The sequence below is a fragment of the Equus caballus genome, chromosome 18 (assembly GCF_041296265.1).
Source record: "Equus caballus isolate H_3958 breed thoroughbred chromosome 18, TB-T2T, whole genome shotgun sequence".
In the NCBI taxonomy this organism is placed as follows: Eukaryota; Metazoa; Chordata; class Mammalia; order Perissodactyla; family Equidae; genus Equus; species Equus caballus.
In genome coordinates this window covers 41,071,375-41,090,037 of record NC_091701.1, presented here as the reverse complement: position 1 = coordinate 41,090,037, position 18,663 = coordinate 41,071,375, and the positions used below count along the sequence as shown (strand labels likewise).

The 18,663-nt window shown below is 35.8% G+C and overlaps 1 protein-coding gene across 21 annotated transcripts in view; it reads left to right on the top strand.

The window, feature by feature from the left end:
* Positions 1 to 1,812: 1,812 nt before the first annotated feature.
* Positions 1,813 to 18,663, top strand: part of BAZ2B (bromodomain adjacent to zinc finger domain 2B) — a 296,373-nt gene continuing 279,522 nt past the window's right edge. For 13 of the 21 annotated variants that reach the window (XM_070241135.1, XM_070241134.1, XM_070241132.1 and 10 more), the window contains exon 1: positions 1,864 to 2,233. The gene's annotated coding sequence lies outside the window, so the exon portion shown is untranslated. Of the gene's footprint in view, positions 2,234 to 18,663 lie in introns of all 21 variants that reach the window. The other 8 variants (XM_070241125.1, XM_070241120.1, XM_070241116.1 and 5 more) reach the window with 2 other exon arrangements.

The following is an 18,663-nucleotide window of genomic DNA, read 5'->3' as shown; positions in this document are numbered from 1 at the left end:
AATTTTGAGGATGTAGAACTGTTGACCCAGTCATACATGTACAGAGCTTGGCCTCTGAGTTAATTAAATATGAGTTAATAATATATTATAAGGAAATTATTGTCCTTATTACAGTTATTAGGTAGTTACTCAAATTATAGCTTCAAAGGAATGCAGAGCATGGAAAACTCAGGATTAAATTATGCATTTGAACCTTAGGCCAGCTTTTACTGTAGAGACAGTTTTCTGCTAAGAGAGAAATTGTATGTCATTGAAATTAAATGCTTTTCTGGGGATGGAAGGTTCCAGTTTTTAATGAAATTACTGAGTGTGGTGTAGTGAAATGATTAAAATCTGTATTCCGGGAATGTGGCAGGGCAAAAAAATCAATAAGTGCTAGCACAGCTTTGCTGCTCAATGTGAATCCTGAGAATGAAATAAACTACTACAAAAATAATAATTAAAAACATATCAGCACATTAATTTATTTAGCATCAGTCTCCTGAGACATCATCTTCACTAATTTTTAGCATACATTTTACTATGTAATGAGCAGCCTTCTTTTCAGATATCCCTATTAGACAGGCAGTATTTCTGCCCTTCCCCCAGTGCTCCTGCATTGCAATCATTGTACTTGCACTTATTATGTTACAAATGACCGAGGTAAGGCTGACATTCTCAGTGCATGCAAAAAGACCTAGTCTGCCAAGCTTTTTTTTTCCTAATGAAGCAGCTTTGTGAAATCTCCCCATGTGTTAATACTAATGAAGATCCTCCAGCACAATTAAAATCACAGCCTGTGGCTGAAGAGGAAACATAAAACAATAGCATCTTTTAAGATACATTTATCCACGTATGTATGTACAAAATACACATACATGGTCAAATTATTCTTCTATAGCTTGCTTTTCACTTGCTCTTCATCCTGAAAATTAAATTATGCAATTTTTAATTATATGAACTTTGAGACTTTAATGTGTTCTGGGGGGAAAACAAACTCAATGAAAAATTTTTTAATTATATATGTTTTTGGATAATAAAGTGTTACTAAGCTGAGGCTTTTTTCTTTTTTAATCATTTTTAGAAAGCTATGGGGTAGTGTGTGGAAGGAGGTAATGGGTGTACTTTACCTTTAGTTTAACTTGGTTTCAGGATCTTGGAATTGGGGGTAAAATGTGTAAAAAACAGAAAGTTGGGAGAGATTCAAAAGGTAGACAAATAGCATACCTCGTGTGTAGTTTAAAGACGGAGCAATGGGCTACCAGTCTTAACGTGATTTTTAAAAAATGCAATTCCACAATTAGCTATCTTTTTTTTGACCTTTCAGAAATTGGGGAGGAAAACTACTGATATTACCTTTTACAATTTTAACTTATAGCTTTAAAACAATTTACTATTTAAACGTGTTTTATTTAAATTTTAACTCAGTGCATAAATATTACAGCCAGCTTAACTTGTCCGTGTTAGGGCAGTAGCTTTTTATCCCGGGACCATCTTGCGTCCTGCTTTTTATTTTGAGTTCCAAACATCCACGAATTTTTGGCATATTAATTTAGTTGGCTTGTAGACTTCAACCGAATTCTTAATTTACGGATAAAAAAGTTTAGGTGGAAATGGTTAATCTGATGCTCCCTGTTCTCCAGTTTACCTTTTATAAAAATTAGGTTTTCAATCCTATTTTCTGTCCCTTCTGCTTCTACGAGCAAAACAAAACATTTAAGTTTCTTAACTTTTTCCTGGGACAAGGGACGATGCAAACTCAAAGCTACAGTATTCTTGGAAGGAAGAAGCAACCCCCTCCCTCCCTTGGCTCCTTTAGGAGCTGATAGGTCATTTATTATTGGAACTGAAATGGTATAAACAATTCTCTCTCTTTTTTCCCTTGTTAACAGCAACTTTCATTGTTAGAGAGAGGAGAGAGAGAGAAGCCTTGTTGGTTGACGTCACTTGGTTCATGAAGCCTTCGCCTAGAAGTGAAGCTGCTGAACAAACCTTGAGAAGAATCATCTCCTGCTTCAATCTGCTGCTGGATAGGAACTAATCAGAGAGAGAGAGGCGGAAGACGGAGACGGAGGGAGGCAGGGGCTTTCCCGATCACAAATCTCACCTCCACTCCAACTCTCTTTATACTTTTCTTGCAAAAATAATAATAGAAATAAGGAGGTGGTGGGGTTTCCAAAAACAAAAATCGTAACCTTCAACCATCTGGGGAAGACAAAAATCCCATCCACCGCAACTCAGTTCGAAAGTAAAGGTGAGTTTAAAAATCCTCGGGTGTGAGGGACGCGGGTGAAGACAGAAATCCAAATGTTCTAAAGCGAGTCGAAACAGACAAGGAGAAACTACGCTTCTGCGAGCGGGGAAGACTCCGGAGTTGCTTATCTCGAGGCGCTCGCCCTGCCCGCCCTGCTCGCCCTGCCGCGGCTGTTTACCCTCGCCGGTCGGTGTGTCTCTTTGTTGTGCAGGCTGGAAGGCTGGGGTGGTGCTCGGGGTCCTGAGTGGAGTTTGGGGAAGGAGGACGCGGAGATGCGCGGTCCTGGGTGGGATTGGGGGGTGCGGTCTCTGGAGAACGTAAACTTTATTCCTAGCTGCTAGTGCGGGACTTCGGTCCAGCAGGGCCGCGGGCCGTGCTCCTCGGCGCGGGCGGACGCTGCCGCCGCGGTCCGCCTCCTTTGTGCCGGCCGCCCTGCTCGGCCTTCCTGGCTTCGCTTTTCCTTCTTCCTCCTCTCGGCTTCCAGCGCTTAGGTCGTCGCCAACAGTTTTGCTTCTTAAAAAACCACCTCTGGCACTGTTGCCATCGCCGTTTCTACCCGGGAATATCCGCTGCTTCCCCCCCTCCCCGCCGGGGTAGTTTCAAGATACCCCCCCCCCGTCCGCCTACTGCTGCCCCTTTTTGCCTCCGCCCCCTCTTCTCTCTAGGACTGATTAGCTGCGCCTGCCCCCCCCCTCCCCCCCATTCGGGCCTCTCTTGCTCTCTCCCTGTGTACTTTGGAGCTCTAGAGTTTACGGAAAATGAGCTGCGGGGGGCGGGGGTGCGTGGGAGTGGGGGCAGATGGGACTGGGAAAAGATCCGGATACCTAGGAAGATCTATGTCAGTGTTAGAGGAGCATAGCTTTTCCTACGGTAATGTCTGTCTTCTAGCAGTTCTACCCCGGGAACAACCGCCAGCTCTCAACTCTTCTTCGCTCTTTTAATCTTCTTGTTGCTCCCCCTCCCCCCTTTCCCTTTCGCGGCTCCCCTCTCTTTAAAGTAGTTCCACGAACCCCAGAATTGGGACTTGGAAAAGGAAGCAAGTGTTCGGAATCAGAGCTGGCCTTGCTGTTTGGGAGATTTTCTCTTCTTTTCTCTCTCTCTGTATTTATCTTTTGTGTGTTGCTTCCTTATAAAGAGAGAAGCAGCTGCAGTCCTTGGCCGAGTTGTTGAAATTTATCCCTTTGTGTATATTACAATATCCTCCATTTTTTTCCCCTGCCCTCTAAACAACAAGCGTTTCGCCATCTTGGGCAAATTTTATTCCCAAGTCTCTCTTTTTTATTTTTGAGGAAGGGAAAGAAGCCTTAGAAAGGCAGAAAGTGTGTCTGGATAAGACTCAAAGTTTAGGGAATGTTCAGGGGGGCCCAGTGACGTCATGTAAACTTTATCGAGAAATTCTAAGAGTAGATTTTTCTCTTAATTTTTTTTCTGTTTTAAAGGCCCGTGTAATTTATAGATTAGTGATAAATTGTGCTGCTTAGCTTTTGTCTTCTCTCAGAATGAACCATCAGCGTCTCCACATTTAATGTTTTGGTAACAGGTGGAAAATTATGTGCAAAAAAATGGTATAGACTTTTATAGTGTCATTTGGTATTCAGCTAGCTTTTGTCTGTGTTTTTTGTTCTGTAAAGGTTTCAAATGTTATTTTTAATCAGCATATTGCCTTTCTTATTTACTCCCCTCTCTGCTGTGGCTTGTTAATCAGTTTAGTTAATATTTACGTCTACTTATTTTAGGTTACATAGATCCCATTTTGCAATTAAATGTCCTGTTTTTTACGTTTCTTTAAATTTTGAAAAGATGTAATTGTTGAAAATTCCTGGAGATACTGGATACTTTTAAAACTTAGTAGGAGATATTAAGTCAAACGATTGGCAAAAATGTAGTTAGTACTTAAACGGCAGAATTGATTTTAAAATATATTTTATAACCTGTAGCTTTAAGCTCTTTGTCAGCCATTATGAAAAGATAATAAAAACTAATGTTGTTTTAATTTGCTTGTCTAAAATAGTTTTTCACCTCACAAAAGTTCAGTTGGTCACATGACCAAACCTAATGATACACTGACTAGTATATAGATAAGGGGCACTGTAAATTGAATGGGAAAGTGGAATTCTGTCTCCTGTAGTCATTTTCAGTCAGCATATTTACTTCTCTTCTAACAAGGACATGAAACTGTCTGTATTTAATTTGCATTCTCTTTGTCTTCTGGATTGGGGAAAAACACTGACTACAGTTAACTCAAAAAAAGCTAATAGAAACAATTCTGAATACACTGAAAAGATTTGTCTAACACACAAACTTATGTTGTATGCGGTATGTTTTTATCTCTGTAGCAGTCTTCTTTAGTGTTATCTGCTATGCTGTTTATCTAGGTATTGCTTTATGTAAGACGCTTATGTAGAAAGCTGGACTGAATTGAATGTCTGCCATTTATGTGAATTGTAGGTAGGTGAAAAATGTTTAAATAGTTAAAAGCACATAGAACAGATGGTTCTAAATTATACATGCAACAAAGGACTAGAAGATTTGGCAGATTATAAATGGCAAGCAACAGAGGATAAGCAGTTTAAGAAAATGGTAGTTAAGTACATGTGATGTCTCACACCTATTGTAAAGACTGTACATATTGTTACTGTACTGCATAATCAATAATTTAAAAGACGTTGAGGCCCTTGCAAGTTTCAGATAGAAAAAAGTAAGATTTTACAAATGTTTGAAATGATGATTGAATGTAAAATTATTTTAGGCCTGTGATGACCAATAAGTCTCTTTTTTTTTTAAGAAATCAAATGGTAAGCTTTAAAAATGGGATATCGTTTATAAGAACTTGAAATTGTTGTATTCATAGACTGGTTTGGAGACTTGTAGAAGTAGGTATGTATTTTAAAATCCAGAAAATGTTCTCATATATTAAACTAGTACTAACCTATAGCAGCATTACTCTTTGAAACACTACTAAAAATATTTTTGGACTATTGAGTCTCAGAAATGCATTTATTAGAGTACTAGTGGCATAATTTACTAGATACTTATTAAATGAAGGAAGGGTATATTTTAGTCTTAAATTTTGTGTTTTGTACATAATATTACAATAATGGTCTTGCTTAGTGAATATAGTTTACTCTCAGTTTTAAAAATGTAAAGATTTTATGTAGTTTTAACCTTTGTAGAAGAATCCAAGTAATTGTATTTAGCATTTTCAGAAGATTTAGAATAACTTAAAGTATTCAACTTGGCACAAATTTGTTTTTATTTTTATAATCATTTATTTAAAATGCGTATAAGACTGTAATGGAAACCTTAGAATTTTAATTCTGTTGCCCTTTCTCCCATTTCTTTGTTTGCGTGTTTATTATAGAACTGCAGTGTAAAGGAGCAGATGTTTTGCCAAACATCCTGATGTGTTGCTTTTTCTTATGGGAGTGCATAACTGTTCCTTCTGATGCATCAACTTGACAGCTGGTTGATTTCATGGAGCTGCTAAGAAGCCATTAGTGGTGTCATTGAATTGAAACAGAACAGTCACTCCCAGCTTGAACTGCAATTGTTAATGTCTTTGTTGCTACTTTTGTGTTACTATACAAGATGTAGGATATCACAGTTGCATGAAAGTTCATGTTTTCTGTCTTATCTCCTTGAATTAGTGAGAGTATGTGTTAGAACTGGATTACTTTTAGGGTTAAAGATTTGTCAAAGAAAGAGGTTTTTAAGTTACAGTTCCTGAGTTTTTGACCTAGTCCTACCCAAACTACCAAAAGAAGAAATGATTTAACACGAAGTAATGTGGTGATTTTGACCCCTAGATGAAATTATATCATCAAGTATGTATACTTGATATCCTGAAGGATTAATTAAATTACCTAGCTAGGTATTTTGAGAGGTTTTTGATTATGTAAAATTAAATATTTCATACCATGGGGCTTAAAAATATTGTGCTTTATTTAATAAATCTTGACTCATTTGATTACATATTTCTTTAAACTTTTGTTACAGAAGATGATTAGAAAAGAATTATTAAAGAAATGGACAGTTTTGTATTTAATTTTTTAAATAAGGAGGTGAAGATATTAATTGACTAGTAGTCATTTAATGATTTTAAAAATTGAAATTATATTTTTATTGTACTAATAATTTTTATTGATAGTTCCAGCAATGAAATTGTAGTACTAAAATGTTTTCAGATCATCCCATTGGTACCTATTTTCTACTTATTCTAATTATTTGCTTTGGGGTTTTTTTGGTGGGAGAGGAGGTAGGAAGGAGGAAAGAGGAAGAATAAAGAGTGATAATCCCAACAGAGAAAAAGACACTTTAAACAACTTGTGTAAAAAAACTTTAGAATAAGTTTAAGGGTATAATGTAGCTTATCAATATGTTAAGAGATCTTTCCTAGTCTCAATATTTATTGATTTTTAATTTTTAAATCTTTAAGTACATTAAACATTTAAACAAATTTTCAGAGCGTAAAATTTGTAATATTTAAAATAAAATAGTTTGCCTTTAAAACAATACTCAAAATGTGAAATTGAAGATTAGAATATGTAATTTGCTGAGTTAAATTCCATGAAAAGGACTTCTTATATAACATAAACAAATTTTAGACACTTAGGATACACTGCTGAGTGATTTCAGAATTATGATTTCCTAAATCACAAGTTTATAGAGATGCTTTCCTTTTAAGTAGATCATACATTACTGAGACTAAAGCTAAGATTTATATTCAGGTAATATGCTTTCTCAACCCTTTTTATATAATAACCATACAGGTCCTTAAAAAGACAATCCTTCTTTTATCTTGGCCTATGTTCAATTTTTAAGAAATGTATTTACTTGTAACGTATTTGTGTCAAGGCAGATACTCATGTAAACTAAATTATGGTAAATTGAGTTGTAGATTAAATATAAATTTTTTTTTAAAAGAGTCTCAATACTTGGCTCATTTTTAGAGGTAATAACAGTCTTAACTGCAGTGCAAATAAGAATCCCGTAACTTAAGTAAAAATCATTCCATGTTGAGTTTCTTAAAGGAAGGCAATTCAAAACAGAAGAGTCATAAAAAGTTTAAATTTCATTCATAAGTTTTTCTGTTGACCATATTAACTTTGAAATTATAGGCAAATATAATTTAATTAATTTACAATTGCATATAGAGTTATAAAATACTGGCAACATCTTTGCTGAAAGAAAAATAAAATGAATTTACATTACTTTTAAATCTATTTTAAATGCTGTGTGATTTGTGGCAAGTCATAATACAGTTTGAGATGTAAAATACTTAAGAGTCCTGGTATTTGTAAGTTAAACATTGAATTTTTTAAATGAATAGCTTTTATAAGAATATGAGGTGAAAATACAGTTTTTGTCTCACATATTTAAAATTTTTCTGTGTAAGATAGTGTTTTCAAAAATAAAAGTAATGCTTTTAAAATAGTTGTTTTTACAATTCATAAAATTCAGCTCGTACTTTGGTTTTTGAATGCCTTTCATTCAAATAAAAATTGTGTTAGAATAATAATGACGGTAATATATAGATAGGAACCTTTACTAATTTTGTGAGTGCACATGTGTGCATGTGTATATGAGAAAAAAGGAGCATTTGGCTTGAAGATAATTATTGCATTGGTACTTCAGCTATGTGTAGACATAATTGTGTGTTTTTCCTGTTTTTTCTTCTTAGCACTTTTCCACAAGCCTGCACTCATTAATCAAAGACGGTGCACTCCTGCTGAGGGCAGAGAGGTTCGTCAAATTGGCAGTCAGTTTGGTGTAAAGAACAGTGTACTGAAGCTCTTAACTCGCTGGGACATAAATAAATCTAAGGTCTTTGTATGCAAACCCTGGAGGTTAATACTGTATAATTCAATGTCCTGTCTTTGTTTTTATGATTGATGTTTTTAAATGTTTCAAGCTTGATGCAAGTCTTCTAGTATGTCGGGTCTGGCAGTCTGATTGGCTGAAGTGAGAAAGCATTAGGTTGTCAGAAGGACTTTGAGTATGCTGCAGAGATTTTGATTTTTTTTCCTAAGAGATCATTGTCATATTGCCTGAGCTGTTATAGAATGTACCAATGATTGACATCCCTTGCTGTGATAATGGACCGAGTGCATGAAATGCCAATAGTTTGGTCCTATTTGTTCAGAAGCTTACTGCTATTTGTATCCTTAACAGAGCTAACATGTAGAACAAGCAAAACTACTGGGATTTCTCTGTAGAAATAGTGCTGGGATTTGGCTTTAACATGAATTGGTTGCATATTCATAATTTAAGAACAGCTGGTTACAGCAAGCACATAGTCATTTGCAAGCTATTATAAACCATTCCACTCACACATGGAGCCTGTGCTTGGTGGATTTTTTTTTTTTTTTATTGATCTACCTGCATTTAAAATCTGGTCACTGGCTGCTACAGAAGCTCTTCATTTTAGCTGTGTTTGCAACATGGAACAGCTTCAATTTTAAATATTTAATTTAAACTAAATGCTGAATAAAATGAAGAATGTTTGAAGGAACCAAGTGTAAAAAGGTCAATAATGTATTACCTATCATATATTTAATCTTGGCCTCAAACAAACAAACCTAGATTATACAGTCGTAATTTTGAGGAAATATGTTTTATGATTTTGTCCATGGATAAATAAATGAATTATCTTTGATTTGATAATATTGTTAATTATATTTTGCTAGTTATCTATAGTTTTAAGAAGTAGCATAAGAAATAGATTGTGATTAATTAGTCTGTAAAGTAATTTCGTCTGATATATAGAGAAGTGACTACTTTAAGCTTGTAAGTAGTGTAAGGAAAGATAGAAAGGAAAATCAACAAGACACTATAATTGGATTAGAATAATGCTAATCCTAACACTATAAAGCTAGTCTTATTTTTTAGAAGGAATCTAATGAGGAGTCTCCTCTGGTTTTTGGGTCACTTCTGGCATATTCAGCACAGTTGTGCTCCTATAGTATTTAAATGATATGTGGATGCTAGTCCAGCTATTAATAGTTTCCTGTATGTTGTGCTGCATAGTACTGAGTGAAAGGAGAGGAGAAAACCTCTATATCCCAAGCTTTCAATGAGGAGAGTGGGAGGAGAAAACGTTAAATGTGATTTCAGATATCCTTGCAGGAATCACAGGGAGCTCTGCGTTGATTTGTGTATGCTAAAATAAGTGGATACCTGAGTGATTTACAATGATGGTGATTATACCGAGCTTTCCACAGAACATAGTGTTAAGTTCACATGTGCATGCATGTGTTTGTCCCCACCATAGATGATGAAGTAGCTTTCAGCACTTCAAGGTTGAGTAGCAGTCCTAAGAGTGCATTTTACTCTTTCTTGGCTTCACAAATGGCTGGATATGTTGGTAATATAACAGAATATATGGCCAAATTTAATCTAGCTGATAGTAGGCTGTACTTTTTTTTAAATAATAAATTCAAAGGTTATTAAAGGACGATGTGTTACATTTTAGTTTTGAGTTGCATAGGATAACTTTATATTTACAGTTACCTTGCCATTATTTGAGGTCACATCAGTCATTTTGTGAATTATTTTGTGCCCTTTTTTCTCTCCTTTTTGACTATTGTCCTTTCAGTTACTTCCCTGCTCTTTAGTGTCTCAGCACAGAGTAAGCTGAGGAAATAAAAGGAAGTAAAATTCAAATAAATCTAATTTCCCTTCTTCCTCCTTTTCTTGACAGATCAGGTGGAGAGAAGTCCTTAGATTTTCACCAGAATGAAGGTTTGGGATTTTATTTGTCTACCTTTTCTGGTTCTTATTACAACAGATAATTATATTTAGACAAAAAGAAAGATGAGGCAATGGACTCAATTTTTAAGTGTTAGTAACCTAACAAAACAGTAGAAAATTTAGCCATTAGTTTAAAAATGAATTGACTCACTAATGACAACCACAGGAGAATCACAGGTATTTGATACACTTTTATTGTTCTAGTGCTAATAATAAGAGGAAAAGGGGGCAGCTACCTTCATTCATGAAGTTTATATTGAATGCTGTCTTCAAGCATTCTCTTGGAGAGCTATGGATAAAAGTTTGTGAAAACTCAGAATATGAGAGAGAGGACTTCTGGTTGGAATCATAAGAAAAGGCTCTTTGGTTTAGTTAGCATTGAATTAGACCAAGAAGGAGTAAACTGAATATTCAGAAATCAGGAAGAAAGGATCCAGCAAAAGAAGGACAGCATGAGCCCCATACAGAACAAACAAATTGGGCCAGCCCTATAGCCTAGTGGTTAAGTTCACCATGCTTTGCTTTGGTGGCCCAGGTTCAGTTCCCAGGTGCAGACCTACACCACTCATCAGCAGCTGTGCTGTAGTGGTGACCCACATACAAAATAGAGGAAAATTGGCACAGATGTTAGCTCAGGACGACTCTTCCTCAGCAAAAAAGAAAAAAAAAAAAGTAAATAAATTAAAGCCAGGTCTGTTAGGCATCTGGAGTGGTTCTGCAACCTTTTTGAGGTCACCTCAACTTACACCTCTTCTCCTAGAAGGAAAGGAAAATGTTGTAGGATCCTTCTTTTCTTCCATTGCTTTCAAAATTGACCCACTTGGCATTATTTGGAGAAGGTGGATTAATCACTTTCAAATCATCCATTTCAATGATAGCCTTTTTGTTTGTCGAGGTCAGGTTAAAACCGACAAAGCTGCTCTTTCTGGTCAGAGTTATTCAAATACTGTATTTCTTGTGATATTAACCGGAATCACTCCTTTCTCCTTCATTCTTTTCCTATGCTTTTATAAATGGTTTTTCTTAAAACCTAATGTATAATGTATACCTGCTAAGAACATTGAGCAGACAGGACATCACCTCTGTTTCCCTTTTCTTCATTTGGTGGTGAGGAGTTAGCTTTCCAAGGGGATTTGGTGACTGACTCACAAAACACTTTTACTTCCTTTAGTTCCTTTTGATGAATGCAGAAGACAGGCTGGCTGGACTGCCAATAATAGGAATATCCATCAGAACAAAAAGCAACAAAATTCATAGCCGCCACTTTTAATTACATCAGTACTGAATTTCACTAATAATAGAAATACCGCTAAAAATAGAGTGTGAAAAGGAAAGATTCAAAACAATTCAAACATAAATTTACAAGAAGGTCTTAATTTTCAGTGGTTAGACTTTTCCTAACTTCATTATCGCTGCACTAAGATGATGAAATTTATTTCATTTTCCTTATTTGCGATATTGTAATGAACATTTACTTGCAGGTGATGTGTCAGAAGAAAACCTTAAAACTTTTACGTAATCATTTATCTTGTACAGTGATGAGTTTTGAGGTAAATGAAAGATGGAAATGAGTGGAAATAGGAGGCTATCTAGTGTTTGAGTTTAGAGAGAAGCCATACTTATCTTTTCTGGTTTTCATGATGACATGGTTGTTGAAACATACTTCTGCACTTCCTTGGGAAAAGGATTATTATTAACATAAATCATTATGGTGACATAGAAGCAGCAAAGTCCATCTTGAGCATGTGAAAAAATCAAGGAGCAGCCTGTAAGTCACAGGATGACGGGTTTCTCCTTTTACGGTTGTTAGTATAGCATACTGAAAGAAATGGGGTCTGCAAGGCAACAAAGACTGACAGAGGTTGTGGGTCAAATCTCATTATTTTAAAAGAGGGGTTACTGCAGAGCTAAAGGAAGTGTTGGGGATGGGCAGCAACAACAACAAAAAGGCAAGACAAATAGTTTTAAAGAAGGTTTTTTATTTATTTATTTATTTTTGAGGAAGATTAGCCCTGAGCTAACTGCTGCCAATCCTCCTCTTTTTGCTGAGGAAGCCGGGCCCTGAGCTAACATCCATGCCCATCTTCCTCTACTTTATACGTGGGACGGCTACCATAGCATGGCTTGCCAAGTGGTGCCATATCCACACCAAGGATTCGAACCGGTGAACCCCGGGCTGCTGAAGCGAAACATGAGCACTTAACCACTGCGCTACCAGGCTGACACCGCCCCCCCGCCCCCGTAAAGAAGGCTTTTTAAATGGAGTTAAGAGGAGTGGACCATTGTTCTATAGTTGAGTCCTCTTGGAAACTATCAAGATTTTCTCCATTGTGGTCTGAGTATCTTAGCATTAAATTCTTGTGCATTGCAGTTAATATTTTCAGCAGCTTGTTGAGAAAATTACTCTTATCTATAATCATACCTTGGAGATTTGAAGTAGGAAGTTGAAGGGTTGGGGAAGGGCCGTATAAGCAGTAAACAGTTGGTCCAGGAAGAGAACATGAAATAACTTTGGCCAATTAGGTAAAAGCTCTCTTTGCCCTTCCCTCTCAAGAAAGACTTCACAGTTGTACTTGCCAAAACCCATAAAAGAGAAGAATTGGTTTAAAGAATGTGTATAAATACTTTTGTACTATGTGTGAAATGGGAAGGTAGGAGCAAGGCACACTCAGGGAAGGGAAAAAAGGTAAATAGAATGTGAACAGAATTTCCCTGTTTTTGTTTTTAATGAAGTGTTGTATGACATAGTACCTTGAATTTGACCTTTTTTATTTTAATGTGAGATATCTTTTACGAAATAGGTCTCTTTTTTGCAATGTATTGCAAATATGTTATTCTTAGTAGGTAGCATTTGATGTTGCAGCTGAAGTCCAGAGGTACCAACTAAATTAATTACATGTACCTGGGTAAAGATGGATGTTTGTTTCTGTGTTTGTAATCTCAGTATTTCGCAAGTGAGCTAAAAATAATCCTGTAGTTACCCATGGAAACAAATAAAAATCACTGGTTAGGGGCCGGCCCTGTGGCCGAGTGGTTAAGTTCGTGCCCTCCCCTGCAGGCAGCCCAGTGTTTCATTGGTTCGAATCCTGGGCCCGGACGTGGCACTGCTCATCGAGCCATGCTGAGGTGGTATCATCCCACATGCCACAGCTAGAAGGACCCACAACTAAGAATATACAACTATGTACCGGGGGACTTTGGGGAGAAAAAGGAAAAAGTAAAATGTTAAAAAAAAAAAATCACTGATTAGTTTCTCATTTTGGTACTATTGTGTTGTGCTAATAGTCCTATATTAGGCAGTGGTGGTTAGTTAAATAAATTGATCATTAAATTGAGAACAAGAATCAAGTCAGCACCTATTTCTTAATAACTAGAAACAATTCAAGGTGCCCAGAAATAAAATGCATGGCTCATAATATGCTCAAGGAGTTAATCATTTACTTAGAAAGCATGTGCATAGAGTGAAGTCTCATCTTTAGTGATTTTAACTTAGGGAAATTCAATTATTTATGTTAGGGAAAAAATTGGCGGTGGGAAAGGAAAAACAATTTCAATAGCCATCATTCACCCAGTAAACTTATGCTCCAGGCAGGCTACAAGTCAGGTGCTCTCTGTTCCTGGGTCGCTCTCACAGTGTGAGCGTCTTAACTTTAATTATGGCTCTTATGTCTTAATATAAATATTTTTTGTATATCACAGCTCCTAAATGCAGACCAGCTATGGTCTCTGGAGCTCAACTACATAAATGACATCTGCTTTAATGCTGGTGATGAAACTGGCTGTATTGAACTTATTGAGAGACAGTAGATCCGTCTCCATTGTGGTCTATGTCAAGATAATATTTACTATGTTTTAAAAAATATAACCTACTTACTAGAGGTTACCCACACTTCTCCCATCCCCCAATAAAGTGAATCTCTACTGGATATGAAGGTAGCATAGTTCAGGATAGTTTATGCGCTTAAGTATTGCTATTGATATCCCCAAATGTAGAAAAAAAAAGTTTGGAATGAAAGAGTTCACGGAGATGGTAAAACTTTAATTAGGCTTCGAAGGAAGTAGTGATATCTTGGCTTACAAGAGGAACCTCAACAAAGGAGAGGATGGAGGAAACCTACCTACCTAAGTTTAAAAACGGTGGGAGATAAAGTTACAAAGGGGAATTTGGTTTAGCTGATAGATTTTTAAGCAAAGTTGTGACATGATTAAAAATTTGTTTTAGGGGCCGGCCCTGTGCCTGAGTGGTTAAGGTCGCGCCCTCCGCTTCAGCGGCCCAGGGTTTCGCCACGTGGGATCCTGGGCGTGGACCTGACACTGCTCATTAGGCCATGCTGAGGTGGTGTCCTACACAGCACAACTGGCGGCACTCCCAACTGGAATCTAAAACTATGTACTGGGGGCTTTGAGGAGAAGAATTAAAAAAAAAAAAAAAAAAAAAGATTGGCAGCAGTTGTTAGCTCAGGTGCCAATCTGTTAAAAAAAAAAAGTTGTTTTAGAAAGATAGATTTCGAAGAAATCTGTTAAATTGTTTAGAAAAAAGAGGCTATTAAAAGAAAGACCAGTGATTTATCACAGAAATTTCAGTGTCAGGTGGTAATGACTAGTCTTACAGCAATGTGAATGGGCAGAAGGATAAATATGAGGAACATAATAATTTAAAGGAATGGAGTTGAGCTAGTTTGGGGAGGTAGAATATTGTACTACTTTGCATTCAAATCTCTGTCCTATGACCATAGCAATCCTTTGATGTTGTTAAATACATTTCGTCCTTTTCAGATGATGAAAATGAGAGAGAGATTGGCTTTGGCTTACCACTTACCAGTGGTTAGATCTTTCTAATACATCATACAGTCTCATGATGACTTTAGCCTAAGACAAACTCTCAGTTTATCTTAAGACAAACTTCTTTAAAAAGAAGATCTTTTTAAAACCCTCTATGTACTTGCTTCTTGGTGTATCACATTACATATGGATGAATAATCACATCTAATTGGCTTAATATTTTTCATTTGTGTTTGTGTTTATTGCTCTATATGTGTTTATATGACCACAAACATCAGTTTCTGAAAACCACTGGGAGATAGGAGGCAACATGTTCTAAATGTATTAGACATGCTATACTCATTAGGGATCCCCTAGTATAGACCTTCACGACTGCAAGATTTTGTGTATAATCTTCCCTGTATGCAATTCTTATTTCCTCTCTTTTGCTTGGTAAAATCTGCTTATTTTCTAATACGCTTCTGAAGAGTTACTTTTGTGAAATCTTTCCAACGCTCTACCTCCCCACAGGGCTGCGTGATTATTCTCTTGAGTACATGGTTGTGCATATAGATAGATTGATTGATTCCTTTCTTCCTACCTTTATAAGTAATGCTCCAATGAACATTTTTATGCACAATGCTTTTATTTGTTGTTGACTGACATTATTTCATAGGATAAATTCCCAGAAGTGCAATTACTAGGTCAAGGGCTGGGAACACTTTAAGGCTCTTAATATATGTATTCTGAACTTGGCTTTCGAAAGGATTACATGAATTCTGTCTCACTAACAATGTATAACTATACCTATTTTGCCACACTTTCATTAGGTTGGTTATATTCCTCACTTTTAGTCCTTACAAATTCCATTGCAAAAAGTTATACCTTATTTAATCTGCATTTCTGTGACTAATTAGAGTGAGCATTTTTAAGCATCTTAAACTGTTGTATTTCTCTTTTGTTGATTGTCTTTGATATTTGCCTGTTACTGCACTGAGATCTTAGTATATTTCTTATCAGCTATTTATAAGTTATTCTAAATATTATTGATATTTATGCTTTCTTATATTTACTATAATTATGTAGCTTTTTCATATTATTTATAGAAATGTGAAATATTAACTTGTCAATTTTTTAGATTTTTAAAATATTCTTTCCATTTTTAAACTTAAAAAATGCCCTCTGCCAGAGTTTTTATAGTCACTTCTCATATTTTTATTTTATTTTTTGACATATAATTCTTCCCCATTCCTTTTTTGCTGGTAAAACTATCCTTTAATACACATGTTAAGGCTCAATTTCTCATCAACACTTATCATCTATACCACATTTCTTTGTATACTCTAAAATTTCTATCATATGAAAGGTTGAACTAGATAACTAAAGGTTAACTTTTTGAAGCATTTTCAATCTTTTGTTATTTTGTTTCTCCCTTTTGTAATAGGACTCTTTCTAAAAAACTTTAATTTTACTAAATTAATTAGTATACTAAAAATGAATTTTCCTTAATAAGGTAGGGTTATCTTGCTGGTAAATAATTCTATTACTTATTAGATGCTTGAATTAAAACTATTTGAGAATAACTTGGATAGTTAAAAAATAAATTCTCATCTTATATCATGCCATTTGCTTGTTAATGATAAAAGTAAATTGTATATGCAGTTCCAAAACTTGTCTGTTATTCCTTCTTACAGTAAATCATGTTAATTATTGTTTGGTTTTTCTTTTTTTCTTTATATTCATTTTATTGTTTATTTTCTAACTTTTTTTAATTGAGGTATAAGTGACATATAATGCTATGTTAGTTTCAGATGTACAATATGAATTTTCTTTTTTTAAAATAAAAACGTGGCCGGCCTGGTGGCACAGTGGTTAAGTGCGCACGTTCCGCTTCGGCAGCCCAGGGTTCCCCGGTTCAGATCCCAGGTGCAGACATGGCACTGCTTGGCAAGCCATGCTGTGGTAGGCATCCCACATATAAAGTAGAGGAAGATGGGCATGGATGTTAGCTCAGGGCCAGTCTTCATCAGCAAAAAGAGGAGGATTGGCAGCAGATGTTAGCTCAGGGCTAATCTTCCTCAAAAAATAAATAAATAAACAATAAAAGTGCATTTTCCACTAAAAAATATTCTCAAAAGTTTTAAAAAATACAGAAAAGTGTTATGATAAAAATTTCAAATATCCAAAATTCTATTATTTGCATTTTTAGTTTATTTTATGTTGAAGTTTAGGTAATGAAATGGAAGTGTTTGTAAATGAAACAGCAAACTGGTGTCATGACCCTCCCCTCTAAAAAGTGAAAATGAGGGGAGTGGGCATGGAGTGAAAGACTTTAATGATATCAAGTAAGAAAGGACCGAAAAAAACCAATTGTATTAAGCAACAAGGATATTGGTGACCTTGGCAATAATAGTTTGAGTAGAGTAGTTTGGACTACAGCTAAAGAAATAGAAACATGGAGTTTAGATAGCTCTTTTTTTCCTAAAGGAAAGGAAAAGAAATTGAGAAGTTTCTAGGAAAGAAATGTGGACTTGAAGATGACTTTCTTTTTTTTTTTTTTTGTAAAGATTTTATTTTTTTCCTTTTTCTCTCCAAAGCCCCCCAGTACATAGTTGTATATTCTTCGTTGTGGGTCCTTCTGGTTGTGGCATGTGGGACGCTGCCTCAGCGTGGTCTGACTAGCAGTGCCATGTCCGCGCCCAGGATTCGAACCAACGAAACACTGGGCCGCCTGCAGCAGAGCGCGCGAACTTAACCACTCGGCCACAGGGCCAGCCCCTGAAGATGACTTTCTTAATGAAGAGAATGAAGATAAAGGGGCAGAGGATATAATTTTGGAATTTCTTTGAGAGTGGGAAGAAACAGGTTCCAGACCCATGTTAGACTGATTGACTGAACAGAAGAAAGGGTACCTCTGTAATTAGAGGGAATGAGAAAATGTGGGTGTGCATAGCGGTGAGCTTGGAGCTTTGGTAGAAGGAAATTTCAGAGAATTCAGATTCCAAATATCAGAAATTCTTCAACCAGAAATGACTCTGCTGTTTTCTAATAAAATAAAGTTTTAATTTATAGACTTTTTCTATGTAAGTGTGTGTATATATATATATATATATATATATATATTTTTTTTTTTTTTTTTTTTTTTTACAAAATAGCAATTATATATGTAGTTTTGCATTCTGCTTTTTTCACTTTATTCTTTTTTGGATTATATCATGAGCATTTTCTCATGTCATTAAATATTTTAAAACAGCATATCATAATTTATTCAACAACCCAAGTTTAGGACATTTAAATTTGTTTTTGATTAATGTGTAATATATATGGTGTAGGGGAGAAAGAACTGTTCATCCACCCTTTAGGTTCTTCTGGCTCGCCTAAGAATTAAATCGGCTTGAGACAGAGTAACAGGAGAAAAATCAAACAAAGTTTAATAACATGTATACATGGGGGAAACCCAGGAAAACCAACTAACTCGCCAATATGGCTGAAGCCACCACCTTAATACTATCTTCAGTTAAAGGTAAAGGAGGATGTTGGATGTAGTGGTTTGAGACTTCAAAGGGGAGGAAGGCAATTCAAATGGAGATGGAAAAACAAATGTTGGATAAACAAATGTTTGCCATGCCTTGCAAAGACAATGATAGATGGAGAGGGCTTTGATCTAATGGGCCTTGCTAGGTTCCTCCCTGTCTATCACACCTAGTTTATATTATACTATAGTTATCTTATAGTATTAGCTCCTCAACTTTCTTATTGTTTCTAATAATTTTTCAGTGGGTTCTCTAGGCTTTTCCAGATATATAATCATCTCATGCAAATAAAGATAATTTTGCTGGCTTGCTTCTCATATTTGTAACTTTATTCTTCTTTGTAAAGGATATAATAAAGTCGGCTAGTACCTGCAAAGCAGTGTTAAC